This window comes from Eretmochelys imbricata, chromosome 2, assembly GCF_965152235.1.
Source record: "Eretmochelys imbricata isolate rEreImb1 chromosome 2, rEreImb1.hap1, whole genome shotgun sequence".
Taxonomy (NCBI): domain Eukaryota; kingdom Metazoa; phylum Chordata; order Testudines; family Cheloniidae; genus Eretmochelys; species Eretmochelys imbricata.
The window spans coordinates 112,381,484-112,401,273 of NC_135573.1; the positions used below are offsets into that span (position 1 = coordinate 112,381,484).

At 44.4% G+C, this 19,790-nt stretch overlaps 1 protein-coding gene across 4 annotated transcripts in view; it reads left to right on the top strand.

The window, feature by feature from the left end:
- The window catches only part of GFOD1 (Gfo/Idh/MocA-like oxidoreductase domain containing 1), a 114,135-nt gene that overhangs the window by 55,846 nt on the left and 38,499 nt on the right, over positions 1-19,790 (top strand). For 2 of the 4 annotated variants that reach the window (XM_077810639.1, XM_077810640.1), the window contains exon 2: positions 7,871-7,919. The exons of the other annotated variants lie outside the window; for them this stretch is intronic. The gene's annotated coding sequence lies outside the window, so the exon portion shown is untranslated. The remainder of the gene's footprint in view (positions 1-7,870; positions 7,920-19,790) is intronic. 4 annotated transcript variants of the gene reach the window in all.

Genomic DNA, 19,790 nt, shown 5'->3' on the forward strand with positions numbered 1-19,790 from the left:
ACAGGTGAGAGGAGCTTTCCCCTGGCCAGGAGGGATTTCAAAGGGGTTTACCCTTCCCTTTATATTTATGACGCCCCCCAAATCTCAGCTAGGGTGAAACACTGGCTGGGATTTCTTCCTGGAGCTCTAGGAAAAACAGAGTTAATAAGACACATGCATCTCTAAATATACTACCAAGTACATAAAGACTAACAATATTTTCCACATCTCAAGGACGATTTTAACCAGTTGATTCTGGGAAACTTTCACGGGAGAGTGCATCAGCCACTTTGTTAGAAGCTCCTGAGATGTGTTGGATGTCGAAATCAAAATGTTGGAGAGCTAAACTCCACCGAAGAAGTTTTTTGTTAGTTTCCTTGACGGTGTGAAGCCACTTCAGTGCAGCATGGTCGGTTTGCAGGTGGAAACGCCGTCCCCAAACATATGGGCGTAGCTTTTCCAGAGCGTAGACAATGGCGTAACATTCTTTTTCAGTGACTGACCAGTTGCTTTCCCTCTCAGACAGTTTTTCCTGAGAAACACTACAGGGTGGAATTCTTGATCAGGTCCTTTCTGCATTAAAACTGCTCCCACACCACGCTCGGACGCATCCGTGGTTACTAGGAACGGTCTGTCAAAGTCTGGGGCCCTTAGTACAGGGTCAGACATGAGTGTCGCTTTAAGTTTGTTAAAGGCCTTCTGACACTTTTCGGTCCACTGAACAGCATTTGGCTGTTTCTTTTTGGTTAGGTCTGTCAGTGGGGCGGCGATTTGGCTGTAGTGCGGTACAAATCGTCTGTAATAACTGGCCAAGCCTAAGAAGGATTGAACCTGTTTCTTTGACTTTGGGACAGGCCACTTTTGGATAGCATCCAGTTTGGCCTGTAGGGGGCTGATAGTTCCTTGACCCACCTGGTGTCCAAGGTAAGTCACTCTGTTTAGGCCTATTTGACACTTCTTAGCCTTAACAGTTAGTCCTGCCTCCCTTATGCGCTCAAGGACTTTGTGTAGATGTTCCAGGTGGTCTGCCCAGGAATCCAAAAATATGGCCACATCGTCAAGGTAGGCGACGGCATATTCTCCTAATCCCGCTAGGAAACCATCTACAAGTCTTTGGAAAGTGGCGGGTGCATTTCGCAGCCCGAAAGGGAGTACATTAAATTCATACAGCCCGAGATGTGTGGTGAAGGCTTTCCTTGGCAGATTCATACCTTTCCTTGGCAGATTCATCTAGCGGTACCTGCCAGTACCCCTTGGTTAAGTCCAAGGTAGAGATGAACTGGGCCCATCCCAGTTTCTCTAATAGTTCATCTGTGCGTGGCATGGATAGTTGTCTGGGCGAGTTACAGCATTTAGCTTACGGTAGTCCACGCAAAAACGTATTTCCCCATCTGGTTTGGGAACTAGAACCACTGGAGATGCCCATGCACTTTCAGAGGGGCGGATTACACCCATCTGTAACATATCCTGGATCTCCCGTTCTATAGCAGTTTTAGCTTGAGGAGACACCCGGTAAGGTTGGACCCTAATTGGGTGAGCATTACCTGTGTCAATGGAGTGGTATGCCCGTTCAGTCAGTCCTGGGGTGGCTGAGAATGTTAGCGCGTAGCTAGTGCACAGCTCCTGGATCTGCTGTCGCTGCATACGCCCAAGGGTCATGGAGAGGTTCACCTCTTCCACACCACCACATTTCCCTTCGTAGTAGACACCTTCGGGCCACTCAGCGTCGTCTCCTTCCTGGGCTGTAAACTGACAAGCCTTTAATTCTCTGGAATAAAAGGGCTTTAGAGAATTAATATGGTACACCTTAGGCTTTCGGTTGGAGGTGGGGAATGCTATGAGATAATTAACAGCTCCCAGGCGCTCCTGGACCGTGAATGGCCCTTCCCACGATGCTTCCATTTTATGGGCCTGGAGCGCCTTTAAGACCATGACCTGGTCCCCTACTTTGAAGGAACGCTCTCTGGCATGTTTATCATACCAGGCTTTTTGCTCTTTTTGAGCATCCTGTAAGTTTTCTTTAGCAAGGGCTAAAGAGGTTCGGAGGGTGTTTTGTAGGTTGGTTACAAAGTCCAGAATGTTAGTTCCTGGAAAAGGTGTAAATCCCCCCCATTGCTGCTTCACCAACTGCAATGGCCCCTTAACCTCACGGCCATATACAAGTTCAAATGGGGAAAACCCTAAACTGGGGTGTGGTACAGCTCTGTAGGCAAAGAGCAACTGCTGCAACACTAGGTCCCAATCATTGGAGTGCTCATTTACGAATTTACGTATCATGGCCCCCAAAGTTCCATTAAACTTCTCCACCATGCCATTTGTTTGATGGTGGTAAGGAGTGGCAACCAAGTGATTTACCCCATGAGCTTCCCAAAGGTTTTCCATAGTTCCTGCCAGGAAATTTAGTCCCTGCATCTGTGAGGATGTCGGAGGGCCAACCTACCCTGGCAAAAATGTCTGCTAGTGCCTGGCACACACTTTTAGCCCTGGTGTTGCTTAGAGCTACTGCTTCCGGCCATCGAGTGGCAAAATCCATGAAAGTCAGTATGTACTGCTTTCCTCTGGGTGTCTTTTTCGGAAAAGGACCCAGAATATCCACAGCTACTCGCTGAAATGGAACTTCAATGATGGGGAGTGGCTGGAGAGGGGCTTAGACCTGGTCTTGGGGTTTTCCCACTCTTTGGCACACCTCACAAGACTGGACATAGGTAGAAACATCCTTGCCCATTCCCTCCCAGTGGAATGACCCCCCCAAACGGTCTTTGGTCCTGTTCACCCCAGCATGGCCACTAGGATGATTGTGGGCTAAGCTCAAGAGCTTGGCCCGGTATTTAGTTGGAACTACCAACTGTCTCTGAGGATGCCAGTCTTCCTGGTGTCCACCAGAAAGAGTTTCCTTGTATAAAAGTCCTCTTTCTACAACAAACCTGGATCGATTAGAAGAGCTGAGAGGCGGTGGGTTGCTCCGTGCCGCCGTCCAAGCTCTCTGGAGGCTTTCATCTGCTTCCTGTTCGGTCTGGAACTGTTCCCTTGATGCTGGAGACATCAGTCCGTCATTGGATTGTGGACCTACGCTTGGCCCCTCTGGAAGTGATATAGGGGATGGAGCTGTTTCTGTTGACTGTAAACCGCTCTCCGCTGGTGCACTATGTTGGGATTCAGGCTCCGGCTGAGCCTCTTGGGTCGGGTTATCAGCTGCTGCCAGTTCAGGGTCGGTGGGGCCCTCTGGTGTTGAGGTTGCAAGTACTGGATTCAGTGCTGACACTGGGTCTGGTGTTGGTTGTTCGGCTGGTTCCGGTTCTGGGACTGGTTCCGTCTGGGTCTCTGGGACTGGATCCACTACTGCTGTTGCAGACATTGGCCTGGGGTCCGGGTCCATCACCTCTGACCGGGTCCTGATAGAAGTTTCCGGAACAGAGCTAGGCCTCACGGCTTGTTTAGCCTGGCTGTAGGTGACCATTCCCACCCTCTTGGCCTGCTTCACATGATTGGCCAAGTCTTCCCCCAACAGCATGGGGATGGGATAATCATCATAGACTGCAAAAGTCCACATTCCTGACCAGCCCTTGTACTGGACAGGCAACTTGGCTGTAGGCAAATCGAAAGAGTTGGACTTGAAGGGTTGAATCGTCACTTGGATCTCTGGGTTGATTAAATTGGGGTCCACTAAGGAAGCATGGATAGCTGACACTTGTGCTCCGGTGTCCCTCCATGCGGTGACCTTCTTCCCGCCCACACTCACAGTTTCCCTCCGCTCCAAGGGTATCTGGGAGGTATCTGGGCCTGTGGACCTCTGGTGTGATTCCGGTGCAATGAACTGTAATCTGTTGGGGTTCTTGGGATAGTTGGCCTTTACATGCCCCAGCTCGTTACATTTAAAACATCGTCCAGCTGACGGGTCACTGGGGTGAGGTGGGTTGCTGGAGAATGGGGTGGTGGGACGATAAGGGGTCTGGAGGGTTCTTTGGGAGGTAGGTGGGGCTTTGGGCGGCCCCCGGTAATAGGGTGTGGTCTGGGGTGGTCCCTTCTGGTTTCCGCTCCAACTGCGACCAGTTTTCTTCTTCTCTGCCACCTCCACCCATCTGGCTCCAATCTCTCCTGCCTCGATTACAGTTTTGGGCTTCCCGTCTAGGATGTATCTTTCTATTTCCTCAGGAACACCCTCTAAGAATTGTTCCACTTGCATTAGGAAGGGCAAATTTACTGGAGATTCAACACTTGCTCCTGATATCCAGGCATCCCAATGTTTCACAATGTGGTAGGCATGTCGGGTAAATGACACGTCTGGTTTCCACCTTAGGGCTCTGAACCTCCGACGAGACTGCTCGGGTGTTATCCCCATTCTGACTCTTGCCTTGGATTTAAACAGTTCATACTTGTTCATGTGTTCTTTAGGCATTTCAGCTGCCACCTCAGCTTAGGGTCCACTGAGCTGCGGCCTCAGCTCTACCATGTATTGGTCGGTAGAGATGTTGTACCCAAGGCAGGCCCTTTCGAAGTTTTCTAAGAAGGCCTCAGTATCATCACCTGCCTTGTAGGTGGGGAACTTTCTGGGATGGGAAGTGGTACCTGGAGAAGGATTGCTAGGGTTTGTTGGTACATTCTGCTGGGCCTTTATCCTCTCCACCTCCTCCACATGTTTCCTCTCTTTTTCCTTCTCCTCCTCCACATGCTTCCTTGCCTCCATTTCCCTCTTGTGGGCAGCCTCCTGTACCTCCTTCTCCAGCCGCATGAGTTCCATCTGTCTTTCATGTTCCCTTTGTTTTTCCTCAGCCTGAAATTTGGCTAATTCCAGCTGTAGTCGAGCTGCAGATTTTGTCATTCTAACCTCTCTGTTTTTAACTAACTTTACACCCGAGGTTTAGAAATAAACAAACAAAACTTGGCTGTAAAATTTTGCTGTGCTGGAATAGAATACCTATTCTCTGATAGTGATTGTCAGCCTACAGAAAAAGACAATTCTCTTGTCTCTGCTCTGGGCCCAACTTAAAGCAAAAAACCTCCAACTACTTGGAAACCTGCTTACCCAGCCCAAAGAAAAAGCAAATGGGTAGAACACACTTTTTACTTTTTTTATTTACTTTTAGGAAGAAAAGAAAAAAAAACTCTGGGTTGGAAGACTGTGAATTTCCCTGCAGGAGTTAAGTACCCTGCCTCCAGGCAAAGAAAACCTGCAATTCACAAAGATAATCCCCTTTTGTCTCTGCTTGGCCACAAAGCAGAGAAAAAACAAGCGGCTTTCAGTTTCAGCTGCTTTCTGGACTTCCTTTCCAAAGGAAAAAAAAATTTCCTTTTTAAAATCTGTATTTCTAGTTCAAAAAATCTCAACTGGATCTCAAAATGATTTCAGGTTAATCCCACCACTATGCCACCATGTCAAGGTTCCTCCCCCACTCTGAACTCTAGGGTACAGATGTGGGGACCTGCATGAAAAACCTCCTAAGCTTATCTTTACCAGCTTAGGTCAAAACTTCCCCAAGGTACAAAATATTCCACCCGTTGTCCTTGGATTGGCCGCTACCACCACCAAACTAATACTGGTTACTGGGGAAGAGCTGTTTGGACGCGTCTTTCCCCCCAAAATACTTCCCAAAACCTTGCACCCCACTTCCTGGACAAGGTTTGGTAAAAAGCCTCACCAATTTGCATAGGTGACCACAGACCCAAACCCTTGGATCTGAGAACAATGAAAAAGCATTCAGTTTTCTTACAAGAAGACTTTTAATAAAAAAAATAGAAGTAAATAGAAATAAAGAAATCCCCCCTGTAAAATCAGGATGGTAGATATCTTACAGGGTAATTAGATTCAAAAACATAGAGAACCCCTCTAGGCAAAACCTTAAGTTACAAAAAAGATACACAGACAGAAATAGTTATTCTATTCAGCACAATTCTTTTCTCAGCCATTTAAAGAAATCATAATCTAACACATACCTAGCTCGATTACTTACTAAAAGTTCTAAGACTCCATTCCTGGTCTATCCCCGGCAGAAAAACCAGCATATAGACAGACACACAGACCCTTTGTTTCTCTCCCTCCTCCCAGCTTTTGAAAGTATCTTGTCTCCTCATTGGTCATTTTGGTCAGGTGCCAGCGAGGTTACCTTTAGCTTCTTAACCCTTTACAGGTGAGAGGAGCTTTCCCCTGGCCAGGAGGGATTTCAAAGGGGTTTACCCTTCCCTTTATATTTATGACACCACTAAACTTGCATACTGTATAACTATATTGGTAAACAATCACAGGTAAGCCTTGTGCTTTGTCACTGCTGGTTGCAGACACAGTGATATTCAAAGGATGGAAATCTGGAAGTACAACGTTAGGGCCTGATCAAGCAAAGCTCTTGAATTCAGTGGGAATGGAGGGCATTCAGCACCTTGCAGGGTTAGGCCATTTCAAAAGCGGCCATTGAGTTTAGGTATCTACATTTGGGGGTACCCATGCCCAGCCTGAAATGCCTTGTCCTGATTTTCAGAAAGAGCTGAGCAACAGCTGTAGCTTCCATTGACTTCAATAGCTGATGGGGCTTCCCTTCAATAGCTTCCACTGGTTTCTGAAAATCAAGTTAAAGGGGTCTCTAGTTGCACCCCAAAACTGAGTCCTCCAGAATGAGAAGCTGCTTTTGAAATTTTGCACCTTATCTTGCAGCTGTAGAAATTTACCTCACAAAGGCCAAACCTTTGTAGGAACAGCAACTATCAGACTGAAGTTAAATAACTACATTCTGCACTCAAAGCTCAGATCAGTGTAAATTGCATTCAGTTTGAATGTTCTTCTAATTCGTTTGCACTTTGTGAACAGGTATCCATTAAAGACTTCTTTGAAGCTGTGTGGGTGATTCTGATCTGTGAGTTCAGAGATGACAATTGCATTTTCTTGAGATGCTTGGTAGAATTTGATGCTCTCTGTATGTACAAGTATCATGTCACTCAGTCATGAAATGCTACCTCCTCTGCACTGGAATGGGGCAGCTGTTGAATAGCACAAAGCAACACTATGCAGCAGTCGAATAAAGGAAGCAAAGAAGAATACCATGTCCAACTGCAACTACAGGGGGGATTGTAGGCAAGCCTAATATAATTACCCAGAATGGAGTTTGGCCAGCATGGTGAGGTTAACATGACCTTCCTCTTGCACGAAGGGCCATAGTATTTTTAAAGACCACAGTGGTAAGGAACACAGTTTCACATCTTCTCTCAAAGATGGCAAAGAGGAAACAAATTGGAAATGCATGCAGCAGTGTTTTCTTTTGTCATTCTGTTTTCACTTCGTGGAGTGTTACTGATATTTGTGTGTCATCTAGTCATCCCTCGCTGATGAAAAAGACATGTTCTTCCCTCCCCCTTCTCTGCTCTAGTAAGGCTCAGTGTACCAAATGGTACAGTGTCAAAAATGATTCCTGCTGTCTCTCACTATTAGGAACTTTTTATTTAGTTTCTTGTGACCTGCCCTCTGACCCAGATATCACAATGAATGACAGGCTGGGAAAAACTTGAGGCTTACACTGATGTCTGCAGTTCTGATCTGTGTCCAAAACTGTTTCTGTGGTTTCCTGGCACTCATTTCTTCTATCTTGCTAAACTAAATCAGGCTGTGCTTATGGCTTTCTCGTTTTGGTGTACAGCATTTCTCTTTGGTACATAGTTTTTCTGTTTCCAAGACATCACTCGTAGAAAAGGAGGCCATTTCTTGTGTAAAGTCAAAGAACGTGAATATCTGACTCTCATTTTTCTCCCTATTCCCTTTGATGTTTATCTGTTCTCTGCCAACTTTTATGTAATACAGTGACTGGTGGGAGGGAGAAGCATATGATGCAGATAGTCCTGGCTTAAAGTAGATTTTATAAACACTTTATGCTTGTGTAGGATACATTCATTTGTTTTCTTGGTTTTTAAGGAGCAGGAGTATTGGCTCTGTTGGCTACAAAGCAGACCAGATTCAAGAGGTCAGTGATCTAAATGTATTCGTTTTTTATTATTTATATTTCTGTATGACCTACAAGTTCCATTCAAGATCAAGGTTGCATTACATTAGGCACTGCACAAATGTATAAGAAAACACAGCTTGTGCCCCAAGAGCTTATGGCCTAGTTGGGTGTGAAGAAGGACCAGGAGAATGCAGGGCAGGGGGCAGGTGTTAAAAACCAAGTGAAGCAAAGTCAATTAGGTCTTAGTGCAGACCTATCCCTGTTGGGTGAGAGAAACACCAGGGAAGGTTGTGTAAGAGAAACACCAGGGAATCATTCTGGGAAAGAACCAGAGAATAAATCTCTGCAAGTGTTACAGCACTGGAATAACTGGATCTTCTCATTAGGGTGCCTTTCAGGCAATGCATTAGAAATAGCATATAAAACAAGATAGAGCAATGACTCATTACAGGAGGAAAGTAATGTCACCAAAAATCTGTTCAAACAATATGTGCTAAATCATCAAGAGATTCAAACTGGATTTCAAAACAACTGCAGTCTGAGTACCACATACTTCCAGTAGAAGAGAATTTTACAAGCAAAGGCCAGAATAGAACAGCTTAAAAGCCCCTTTCTCCATGCTTTCGGGGGAAATCTTTTGTGTAAATGAAAGGAGCCAAGCCAGTAGTGTCTGGAAGGATACATGCTTCCTGTTGAGACATAAATCACTTTTGATTCTGTCTGGGAGATGCATTCTGGGAACAGTCACTGATGACTTAAGAAGTAAAACTGGGTATTGTGGTGGTGACACAATTCTCATGTGCTGTGAGCGGACAGCAGCTCTCCCTTGCACTATGACACTAGAAGTGAATAAGAAAGTTCTCACATGCTGTCTATTATTAAAGGGATACAATCTACTTGAAATTTAGTCAGCTAAATAAGTTTTAAAGCAGTTTTGATTACTTTTTCTTAAGGACCCCCTCTGCCAGTTTTTGTGGTTTTACAATTACAGTTATCATTATTTTATTTTATTATTTGTATTGCCATAGTTACAATTGTGGAACACTTCTGTTTCCACTTTTAGTAATAGTAGTGTGATTTGTAAGTTGCCGATGTCCTTTTTAAATTGATATTTAAAAAAATGCATTTTGGGACCATATTCTGTCTTGGATTCTCTAGTATAGAAAGCCTGCCAGATAGGGCTGGATTTCCTGGACAGGATTAGGGCATACTTGCAAGCACATTTTGCTGCTTCTCTGGACAAGATGGAATATATTTGTGGCTAGCACTTGTTGACATCCATATATGTGCTAGCTATCTGTGGGGCTGGATATGCCCCCTCAGGGCAGCAGGCTCATGGAATGTTGTATGGAACCTTTAGGTGTGTCTCATCCTTTTTTTCTAGAATGTGGGTTCTAGAATGTGATCACCCTCCCTTTGTTTATAGCTAGAGGGGAGTGGGAGGGTCCAGAGACTTTTTTTTTTTTTTTTTTTCTGACGTACCATGGAGTCACAGTATAGGAAAGGTTCAGAACCACTGGTAATTGTGCTTCTCTGGTAACCCTTGTGTTTGTTAGGAAAAGTCCCTCCAACTGTATGCACTGAAGCTTTGATACTGCAATATCACTCGTGCGCTGGGAACCCATTGAAGCTTTGTGTGATTGCAGAGGTTTGGCCTGCACACGGTGCAGCACAGGGTCAGGACATAAGGCTGGAATATACACAGAGAAGTCCTGATAAGATCCTAAAATGCGGGAGCTCTCAGAGATAGCTAATGCCCCTAGAACTCTGGGACTGAACTGGGCTAAACTGATGTTCATGTGGAGGGAGTGTGATATCTTGTTTAGTAGCATGGATGACAAATAAGCATTTAATAACTTGGATCACAGACAATGTTCATAGGCTCATAGATTTTAAGGTCAGAAGGGACCATGGTGATCACCTAGTCTGACCTCCTGCGCATTGTAGGCCACAGAACCTCACCCACCCACTCCTATAATAGACCCGTAACCTCTCGCTGAGTTACTGAAGTCCTCAAATCATGGTTTAATCCACCATTTACACGAGTTTAAATCTGACAGTGACCCATGCCCTATGCTGCAGAGGAAGGCGAAAACCCCCCAGGGTCTCTGCCAATCTGACCTGGGCAAAAATTCCTCCCTGACCCCAAATATAGCAATCAGTTAGACCCTGAGCATGTGCGGAAGAGCCACTGGCCAGATACCTGGGAAAGAATTCACTGTAGTAACTCAGAAGCCCTCCCCAGAGGCAGAAGTGATAGAGGCTGGTTTGATGGATCTGTGAAGTCAGGCCCTGGGCTGAGAGGGAGGCACAGAGATCAACAAACCTTGAATCTGCTGATCGATGGTAGGAGTAATAAAAAATGGGAGAAGGAGGCTAGTGAGTCTGGATGCATACGGTACAGCTCATTTCTGGCCCCTTCTACCACTCTGGTCTTCCAGCCTTCTTCTATTTGAGTTTAGTGTCCCACTGGGCTGTGGATGGTGGTGCGCAATCTGGGTGCCCCCTAATGTCACATTAGAGCCTGGAATTCAAGCAGGAGGCAGCTGGCACAAGGGCGAGTGGGCAGCATTCAAGGAGAGCAGCAGCACCCTTGCCACTGGCAGCAAACACCACCAACAAAACCAAACCTTTAACAGCGAGTGAAGCAAAGTGGGCGGGTGGATGTCTGCCCTGGGCAGGGCGGTTATAAGGCTTTGCAGGAGAGGGTCTCTGGGATAGGGAAGAAGAGAGGGATCTGTGAAGGAAGCTCTGAAATAGAGGAGGAATGGGAGCAGCCTACATGCTGGGGGTACAAAATGTCTATGGATCTGGGCTTTGAGTGGCATTGTAATCGTTTAGTATTTGTATTGCAATAGTGGCGAGGAGCCCCATTCATGGATCTGGACCCAGTTGTGCTAGGTGCGATACAGACTCAGAACAAAAAGATAGTCCCTGCCCCAAAGAGCTATTTTATTTTATTACTTTGCCCAATGATTCTTTTTGAAAAGCCTTAACCCTCTTTTATTTTTAAAGCATGCTCCTCTCTTGCTTTTTCTTGCTTTTTTATTTTGTCTTTGTTTAAATTTGTACTTTTTAAGTGTAGGAGAAGCGCATAACTCCTGGCAATAACATGGACTTACATCACTTTGCATTATTAGATATTGAATGCACTGGGATGACACTAATCAGTTCTCTAATAATCCCCTTTCCCACTGCTCATCCTGGTCTTGATTCTCATGTACATTAAGGCCCATTTACACTGCTCTAGCCAGTGAGAATAAAGCAATCTTATTGGAAAGAGGGGCCCTGATTTGCATTTACATTCGTTTTTATTTTGGGTCATTCTATCAAAATAGTGGGTTGGGAGCAGGATGCACTTTCCTCTAAATGAGGACATCCTCTGACTCACCTGTGTAAATCAAGAGTAATCCCACAGAAATCAATTAAGTTCCACTGGGGTAAAACCAATGTAGGGCCTGGTGAGACTAATTCAGAGTGGTACTGTGCACCTGCAACTCCTAATGAAGTCAATGGGCCAGATTCTTCTCTCTCATCAGTGCAATGTCAATGGAGTTACACTAGTGTAAAAGAAAAGGAGTACTTGTGGCACCTTAGAGACTAACCAATTTATTTGAGCATAAGCTTTCGTGAGCTACAGCTCACTTCATCGGATGCATACTGTGGAAAGTGTAGAAGATCTTATTATGTACACACAAAGCATGCTTTGTGTGTACATAATAAGATCTTCTACACTTTCCACAGTATGCATCCGATGAAGGGCTTTGTGTGTACATAATAAGATCTTCTACACTTTCCACAGTATGCATCTGATGAAGTGAGCTGTAGCTCACGAAAGCTTATGCTCAAATAAATTGGTTAGTCTCTAAGGTGCCACAAGTACTCCTTTTCTTTTTGCGAATACAGACTAACACGGCTGTTACTCTGAAACTAGTGTAAAAGAGTGAGGGTCATGGGCTTATTGGGTGCTGAGACTGCTAAGCCCCTTGCAGGATTGGACCCACTTAAGAAAGTGTATAGGATTTCCTAGTGTATTGACTCTCTGATGTTGTTGTCCGCACTGTTCTAATTGCAAAATGTCTGACCCAGTTGGGAAAGCTTTTTGTTTCCATGTGCCAATGTTACAAGGAAGCTGCTGACTCCAGTTTGAAAACCCTTCTCTGTCTACAAAACACCCCAGTAAGGCTCCTTGTATTCAGTCTTCCAACCAGCACACATGAAGGCAAAAGCAAGACAGGAAATCAACTGAGATTTAAGAGGTCCACATCAGCCTAGGACGAATCAGTGCTTCATGTTATCTAGGTCACACAGTTCACAGACAGATCAGAGAGCAGTCCCTTCATTTTTGAAGTTAGTGTATTTTGACAGGAAATTTCCTCAACATAAACAGTTGGCTTTAAATGTCATTCATATGAACCAAATTACCCATGGAGCCGGCATGGTAAGTTTTTTGTCTTTTTTTAGTCCATTAAATATGTAAGTAAAATGCAAAGGGCAAAATTCAGAGACAATATGTCTCGATGGAGGTTTAGGTAAGACTTTATTACACTCAGACTCTCAGTTAGACCCCCTTTGACCAATTTACACCCACTTACCAATGTATGAATGTAAGGGAGCATATGATGGTGTAGCTTACATGCCCCATGGCTAAAAATAGGTGTAAGGTAATGTAAATTAAGACAGGGAAACTTAAAGTGAATTAGTGAGCAGCATGTTATTGCATTCTCTTCTTTGTCACTGATATGAGAGCCTCAGATTCATCATTTGATGGCCACTGATCATTGACTCCTAAATAAAATGCAAAGGGAGGAAACAGGATTTATGCACTGCACTTCCAGAAAAAGAATAGGACCTCTGCAATAAGAACTGACATAATGGATCAGTAAGGACTGGATGGGGTAGTGAAATGCCTGAAACATAGCTGAGGGGTATCACACTGTTTGCCTCATTGCACATAGGAAGGCCCTGGGGTATCGGGCTGTTATAAACATGGAAGAAAGAAGTTGATGGAGCCAGCAGCAAAATTGCTCCTCCTCATCCCACTTCTTTTGAGTAAACTCCCTTTTCAATGAGCTTTTGTTCATATTGCTCAGCCCCCTGCTTTCTGACACTTATGGGCAGTCAGGTTTCTACTTCTTAGAAACAGTGAAATCCTCACATGGTGCTCCAGGAAGACAGCGTACAATTCAGTGAAACCAGGGCTGTCATGTACACTGTGCAGTGGTGGTGCTGACCTTTTATTACACTATTCCATTACAAACATATCACACCACGCCAAATTACATGCAGTCTTAAAGAAGAGTGGAGTAGCTGGGATTTTTAAATTAAGAGAGGATAACATTTGACAGGGATATCTATCTGTTCCAGTTGTGCCACTCAGGAAGTTCTCCATTCTTTAGCTACCTGCTTCTGTTGAATCCTTAATGGCATGAACATAGAAGGACTAGAATATCAGGCCTTTTGAAAGAATGCTTCTCTGTCAGGGAGTGCATTTCATTGCAGTGCAGTGGGAGGAATTGATGTCTTATGGCCACATTTTTCAAAAGGATTCATGGATTTTTGGGTGCCTCATTTTCTGGCTGCCCAGTCTCTGACACTTTGAATAAGATCTTCAGAGTACCCATGGCTCCAGTGGGTACTGCAGAAATCAGCGTCCAGTTGAGCACCCAAAAATGGAGACACCTAAACTTAGAGGCCCCTCTTGAACGTATAGGCCTATCTGTTTATTACAGATTGAACCCGGAAATGACACAAACCACTCAGCAGAGTGCACAAGGTGAAAGGCTCTGTGAGGTTGCCAGTCTGGAGGTTTACTTGGACGTGTTCAGGAAAAAAAAGAAAAGAAAATGAACAGCAGTCACATAAGAATAATAATAGATAATATGAAAAGGAGGACTTGTGGCACCTTAGAGACTAACAAATTTATTTGAGCATAAGCTTTCGTGAGCTACAGCTCACTTCATCAGATGCATTCAGATAAATATATTTAACATAAAGTGCCCTAGGTGTGAATGGCACTTTACGGAGAGAAGAAAGACAGGTGAGAGCAGACTCTAACTTAGTCCTTGACCAAAAGAGCTTAAAACATAAAGGCCCAATCCTGCAAACATTCTCAGGCATTGTGCCTATTGTTGCCATAAGTAAAACAATTAATTTATTGTGGTTATTCATGGCAGTAAGCTCTACTTCTGGTGGTAGATGTGTGGCGTGGACCCCAGTTTACCTATAGATGCCATGATGTAGGGATAGATGACATTGCATAAGGGGAGTGCAGTCTATTAAATAGTTTCTGAGCCCACTAGTGGTGCTCACCATGTTCTGTGTTTTAGAAGGTGCTGGAATTGTATCTGTAGCAAAGCCTTGCACTTTGTGTATATTTAGTAAACATGGTTAATTAGACCCTAGCATACTCATGTAGTTCCATCGTATTCCGCTTGCTGTGTAAAGAGCAGAAGACAACAGGCTGGGAAGGAGGCCTAGACAAAATAGGGCTCTGAGATTATTCTTGTGTGGGTGGGTGTTTTGCTAATTTAAATAGAATTGGCTTAGTGGGGTAGCATGGAACTGACTTCACCTGGAGTTTTGTATGTGCAAGTGTAACCCACACACCTTCTGGGTGTGGTGTTCTGTCCCATGTAGTGGCACCAAGACCACTTAGAGAGTGAGCAAGAGAGAGAGATTGAGTCTGCTCTAAAGCCTTAGCTAAGAGGCAGTTGGCTTTTAGCTCATGCAGTAGCGGCTCATGCTTTAAACTCTAGAGGTCCCAAGTTCAATCCCACCCACTGATGACCAGGGTCTGTCAGCGTTACAAGGGGGGGAGCTCATTCGGGGTTTCAGTGGGGAAGTCTCTGAAGCTTGGGACGCGCTTCCTCAGCTAGGAGAAGTATGTAACCCATGCACATTCTGCATGTGGTGTTCTGTCCCATCTAGTGGCACCAAGACCACTAAGAGAGAGAGGTAAAATGAGTCTGCTCTATAGCCTTAGTTAAGAGCCAGTTGGCTTTTAGCTCATGCAGTAGAGGCTCATGCACTGAGGTCCCTGGTTCGATCCTGCCCGCTGATGACCGGGGTCTGTCAGTGTTACACAAGGATGGCAGGATTTGCCTCTTCCTGTACAATGCTGATAGATAGTTTGGGGTAATACTGCCCTGAGGTTTATACAGCTAAAGAGTAGAATGGGCCTGAGTCAAACACCTGGATCAGATTCCCCCAAATTTGGTTGTGTGGGTAAAATGTTTTTAAATTTGAGTCTTAATTTTGTAGTTTATGCCCATCTTTACTAAACCTCCAATATTTCAAGTATTTGTGCCATGAAACATTGATAATGGGGGGGGGGGGGGCGGGGCTAGCTATATAGCATCAGGCACCTTTGAGGTTTGGTTTTGTTTTGTTTGCAATTACCAATTTGGAACGATAAAGGAGTATTCCTTGCTTAGAGGTCTTCCCATCTGTGAGTGCATTTGATTCCATTTGGCCTCTGTGTGTTTGCACACATAGCACCAATTTGGATGTACCCTGGAGCATTTGATTTGGTATGATGAGTTCTTGAAAGCATTTTAGACCAGATCAGCTGTGAAGTTTTACCCTCTTGACCTCTCCTCCAAGAATTGTCACCTTTTTATTTTAGATTATAAATAATTGAGTATGTTGAGTCTGATCTATTTGCTGGCATAACCAAAAACTGGGAAGGCATAAAGTGTGAAAGGCTTGGCATTCCTCATGGGCATTCCTGATCTTTTCTCTGCAGGGAGAAATATGAATGTATAAATCAATATTTAGTTTTGAATTTCAAATTTTGCATCTAGGTAACATGAGATCTTGTTTTATCAATAAAGCTTTGTTTTGTGTATACAATTTCCACACCTTTAAAAGATTAAATAATGATATTGACACATTTTCTGGGGGCAAATACTGCCCATTCATGCACCCTTCTTGATTTGATTTTTGTTTGTTCCTCATTTCATTAGGAACTATAATCCAGCCAAAATTCTGGAATGGTTTTAAAGCTATACTCTGTGTGGGGGTGTATGTGATATATGGCTGCCTTCTAGAAATGACACTTTTCATTCATGGCCATCCTAAAAGCTGCTATCAAATGTTCTAACATTATTGACGGACTTAGGTTTCAACAAGCTGTATTTATTTATTTATTTATTTATTTATTAACTTAAGTGATATGAGAGAATATGCCTGGCCTGGAGGCGACACAGTGAATTAATGCTCTAGGGTTTCACCCCTGGGACCTGGATTCACATCTAATTTGAGTCACAAATGAAACAAATTTGGTGAGATCATCTGCAAGCTGGTCTGACTCCTTAGTGAAACATTTGTCTATGGAACCAACTTCCCCGTTTAGCTTCTGTGCTAGGGACAAGCTCCTCCGCTTGTGTCGGTTGTCATAGCTTCAGTTTGCAGCATCCTCAGCTGCTGTAAACTAGGATTGTAAGTGAAGAGCCAAGGTGTTGGAAATCAGTGATGGAGGCGGAATCGGATGGAAGGCGGATGGCGGATGGAAGGCGGAATCGGAGGATGGAATCGGAACCTGTCTGCAGCACTGTCATTGGCTTCAGCTAGCTTTGCCAGTCCTTTGTTTGCATGAGCCCTGAAAGCCCCACTTCCTTTCTCTACCCTTCGCAAACCTTTGGTTTTCTGTGTGGATGCTATCAAGCAGAAAAGGCAAGTCACACTGTAATTTGTACCAGGTGGTTGGGCTCTGTTTACAGCCTCCCATGGCTTCTAACTAATTTAATAATTTTATTAAGATGTTAAAAGAAAAAGAAAACAGTACAGCGTTGAAGCATAGAAGTTTCTGGTAATCAGGGAATAAAGTACAGATTATCAAGGGGTTCGAAGTTCGGTTTAAGATCGGATGGCTTGAGGAATACATAATCTGCAACATCCCTGATTGGGGGTAAAAGGTTAATGGGTCAAAGTATAGACATTGAGACATGAGGGTATGTTGTTCATATAATGGCTATGTTCAGGTGTGGAGTATAATGAGTGGATGATGAGGATGGATTGACCCTCATGTGGTGAGATTTAATGTTCAGTGAGTTTATGGTTCCAGTTCATATGGTCCAATGGAAAAAGTCTCTTGGTCCCTTTCTCATAGTTGATGCATGATGTCACTCCGGCTCACACCTCCTGGTACTGTTGGTGGCCGGTGATGTGTTTTGATGTAGATGTCCCTGGACCATCGGATGGTGTCCGAGACCATGAGGCGCCGCATGAGCCGTGCATAGCATTGACCCATCCCACAGGTCCGCAGCACACGCTCGTTGCAGGGGTCCCAGGCACCCAGGGCTCTGATGACCAGGGCATCCATCTGCACCTTGTAGCCCTTCTCTCTCTCAGGGTGTTGGCCAGGGGGGCGTACTTTTCCAGCTTACAAGCTTGGGCTTCGCGGAAGGCTGGGGATCAACACCCCTGCCTGAGCCTTCCCCCTTTAGCAATCTGTATGACTTTCACCTGTAGTTGAGCTCTTCTTTGCTCATGTATCCCCGTTTGTCAGGCACAGACGTGCCAGAACTGCAGCATGGGACAGCACAGTATGGAAAGGCAAGGAAAGATGGTCCAGGAGTAAAAGCACTAGCCTGGGACTTAAAAGTCCTGGGTTCATTTCCCTGCTCTGTCAGAGACTCCCTGGGTGACCATGGACAAATCACTTAGTCTTTGTCTGTGCATCAGTTCCCCATGTGGATAATGGTACCCGCCTACCTTTCAAGGTATTGTGAAGTCAGGCTTAGATGCTATCATTGTGTGGCCTTATAAGTACCTTAGAAAGGACCGTGCAAGCAGAGATGGCCCAAGTAAAATGATTGTGTCTGTGAGCATCTTGTGCCACTTTGGGAAAAAAGAGACCCTTGTCCTTTCCTTCCCCCTAAGATGCAGGCTTATGAAATAAGCAGCTTTTGCAGCAACATTGGCTTATTTTCAGCTTCACCGCAACATCAGTCATGTCCTCATCCCTCCTGCCTACAGGAAATGTGACACAGGAGCTTTACAGACATCTGCACACAGTAATACAAAGAGAACGACTGGACTTCTGGGATATATTATATTATGACTGTTTGGTTTGGGAGGAAGCACTTGGGTGATATAAACAAAACACTGCCACCTTTGCTCTCTTTGGCCAGATGAGGACTAACCAGAAGTGTGACTATTTTCTTGGGCTCTCAAGTAGTCCTAAAAGAGTGGCCACTATTGATCAATATTGACCATATTGATCTCCCTATCCTGGAGAGTAGTAATCCAGTTTTCAAATGTTTGGTTCAAACACCTTTTTTTCTTTTTTTGGGTAGATATTATCGCAACTATTGCGCACACATATATTTTCCTGTATTCAATTTTCAAAATTACCCCAAGATTTGAGACTTAGTATCCTCCCTGTTTTACTCCTTTCCGCCTCTTTTTTGAATGCCATCTCTGGGGACCAAGATGCTAAATTATGATGAATGTTATCACTTGACTCCCTAGCACATGATTTAAACTACTAACAGGCTAGCTGGAGCTGCCTTACCTTGCTGGATAACCGTTCCATTTGACTATCCTTTGTGAGGAAGGAGGTTGATAATCTTTGTTCGCTTTTCTGTGTGGTCCCGTGGAAATCCTTAAGAAGATCTTTGCAGAGACTGCTTGCTTGGAGCTCCTTTTTTCTGGCCTCACAGCCCTCTCATAGGCTGGAATAGGGCAATTTTTTTTCTGCATAGAGCTGTCCTTGGAATGCAGATGTTTATGGTGTAGACAATCCAATTGGTGCCAAATGCTGTCATTTTGCTGCCACTCTGTTAGGGTCTAAAAACAGTCCTTCCTGTGAGAGGCTGTAACCATTGGTGTTCATGGAGACATAGCCTGGAAAGGACACAGAAAATCTTTTTCTCATGGAAAATGTGATCAAGTATCACTGTACCCAGATACCACAGTGCTGGACACATCCTTGGACGGATGGAAGAATAGATTGCATGGATAGACCAAGAAGCACCATTGTATATTTTATGGTCCTTCATGTTGCAGTAAATACTAAAGCCCAACATAAATGGTTAGAGCCGTACAGCTGCTTAGGCTTAAAGATGTAAAGGTGAAGATATGCTGCTCTATGGGCAGAATTGGTAGGAATGTTCAGGCAGTACAGAGATGGCTGTATGGCTTGTCCTAGAAAAGACAGAGAAGTTGCAGTACATGGTGCAGAAAAGCCCTGGTTGGCCAATCATGATTAATTGTTCTTATAGGTCAGCCTCTTCTTGGCTCACCGGGATAAGGCCTGCCAGGAAGAGGCACTAGACCAGACCAGTCTGTTAATATGAAAGTTCTTTATCATATAACTGGTTGGCAGAGAACTGTTGGGTAATTGTTGGAGGAAATGCAGCCTAGGGTTTAGAGAAGGGCACTGGGAGTCAAGATTACTGGGTTTTATTCCTGCCTGTGCTGCTGACTTATGTCACCTTGGACAAGTCCATTTTCAAACTTGGATGCTTACGCGGTAAGCACCTAAATAAATGGCCTAATTTTCTGAGATGTTGAGCACTCACAGCTCCCACTGATTTCAGTGGCAGGTTTTTTTTTCTTTTTTTCTCACTCAGCACCTCCAAAAATGGGGCCATTTTTCATTTTAAGCCTAAATGGGGATTTAAGTGCCTCATGATCAGTGCTAGAGCTGGGCAGGAATTGGTTTTTCAAGATTTTGACATTTGTGAGCTGTAGCTCATGAAAGCTTATGCTCAGATAAATTGGTTAGTCTCTAAGGTGCCACAAGTACTCCTTTTCTTTTGACAAAAAGTCGGAATCTCAAAAATGTCAACAAACTCAAAATCCCCCCCCCCCCACCCCCACCAAAATGGGTTAATTGAAATGTTTTGTTTCAATAATTTTGGGAATGTTTGGTTTTTACTT